The sequence below is a fragment of the Limulus polyphemus genome, unplaced genomic scaffold (genome assembly GCF_000517525.1).
Source record: "Limulus polyphemus unplaced genomic scaffold, Limulus_polyphemus-2.1.2 Scaffold111, whole genome shotgun sequence".
Classification (NCBI taxonomy): Eukaryota; Metazoa; Arthropoda; class Merostomata; order Xiphosura; family Limulidae; genus Limulus; species Limulus polyphemus.
In genome coordinates, this window is record NW_013665721.1 from 102,839 (window position 1) to 105,130 (window position 2,292).

Below are 2,292 nucleotides of genomic sequence, written 5' to 3' on the forward strand. Positions count from 1 at the left end.
TGACATCAAATTTTGGGGTAAAAAAAGAGCGTCTTATACACCGAAAAATACGATACCTTACAGGTAAGAGCAGTGTCGCAATAGCTTGAGGAATGCCAGGATGTGTATAACGGAGTTGAATCTGAATACTTTTACCATAGCTGAACTTGAAGAATATGAACAAGCACAATGTAAAAACAAAGTGGAAAATAATGGTCATTAATAAAAATAAACAAAGACAAACGAGTCCACTTTACGAGGTTACAGCGCTTATGTTTCGGAAATAAGACTTGCTTTTGAAAAACTATTCCAAATATAAAGGCAAAGCATAATATTCAAAATTTTAAACAACAACCCTCTCAGTGCGCGTACTTAACTCGTGTCATTGTTGGTCATTACAGTAGCAAAATAAAGTATCATACGACCTGCCAGTGGAAAATATCATAGTCCCTCTTTACATAATATTATATTGTGAGCTTTCCCATAAAAAAAAGCATATGTGACACAGTAGAAAATAACCCAGAACAATAAGTAGTTAGAGCAAAAGAAGACATACTGTTAAAACTACACATATGGCTAGAAACGCGTTACGTGTGGAAAATTATGAAAACTATAGAAAAACATTAAACCTTCACTTTTAAAGTAAAGGAGACAAGAAGTGCTTAATATTCTATGCATCCAATAATAGCAGTTGAGTTATACTTCTTATAAGAGACTAAATCGTTTTAATAATACAATGGTACGCTGCATGCAACGAGACGTTAAGTGTTACAGGGTACGTAATATAATCGTTTTGATAAACAAAGGTTCAATTAAAATAAGTGTCTTTTGTATCCTTTGAATTAAATATATCGGTTGGCGAGAAAACCAACGAGCTCTCTTTTTTTTTTTCCTTACATACATATACACAGATATATATATATATATAGTGACATTTATTACACTGAGCCTTATTCACAAAAATGTTGAAAATTTCTGAAGATATGCATAGAATAATATAACCGGTCTCTTGTCTTTGTTTCTCGCCAATCATAGAATGATAAGATTTCTGGTTATCCTGTTTCAGGCTGTCGTAATAGAATAGCTCAGTTTACCTCAAAAAAGGTGCAGAAAAGGACAATTAAATGACATATCTGTGTTATTGAACACAGGAATACTTTTTTATATCTTAAGTGGCGCATAGCTTTCGCATATATATACTTGTATTTATATTCACCTGCAACATTTATTATAGCCCTATACGAAAAGAATATGATTCTAAAACCTGATGAAGCGGAAATGTTCAAAAGTTGGCAGCAGTTAACTTATTAACAGAAAGTAATGTTTGGTTGTAAATGATTATTTTCCTCACTGAGAAATTGTGGAAGTGTAATTAAATCAGAATAAACTGTTTAGCGTTCGGAGAATGAAGTAATGACTTAAAACATTTGTTGTATGAAAACGATTTTGGCTTTGCCGTAAAAAGGAATCTGACGTACTTGCAGACAATATATTTCACAGCACGTAGAACTGAAATATTGTACGTTAGGTGTTTAGAATTGTTAGGAATTTCAAAAGGACGGTATAAAAATATGTTTGAATTCTCGGCAAATAGGACTGACGGTGATGAAACTAATAACAAATGAGTTTTTCCTTCGGAAGCTTACAAGGGTACGTATATCCCTAAGCTTGATGATATCTTTATAAAGGATTAGCAACTTACAAAACAGTTTACTTGATTTATATATGTTTTACAGCGTCACATTTCCCAGTTTTTAAAAATATGTTTATGAATTTAAAAAACTTAATCTAGCTGTTTTCATAAACTTAGGCTGTTGAATTTTAGAAAGTTTGGAGTTACCCTCCGTGACCGAATAGATTTTACAGCCTTCTGTTTTACTTCTCCCTTTTGTTTTAAGTTTAACTCTAAGATAAAAAATACTTTTTTGGTAAGGCTGGCATATCGTTTTGTAATGGGTTATATTATTTTGATATAACAGGAATAACTGAAACATTTTAAGATGTAGACAATTTTGATGACAGAAATTTAAAATACAGGGTTATAGGTTACTTAATAGGGATAGAGTACTATAGAGAGGGTGAGAAGTGACTATATGTGTAAAATGTGTTACATCTAGTTGAAGTTGAGGATATCAAAGATAATAGCAAGGAGATTGAATCCATTTGGGTTTCTATTAGCGGATATAAAGGGTGTTGTTTGTTTTGAATTTTGCGCAAAGCTACTCAAGGGCTAACTGCGTTAGCCGTCTCTAATTTAGCAGTGAAAGACTAAAGGAAAGGCAACTAGTTATCACCACCCACCGCCATCCCTCG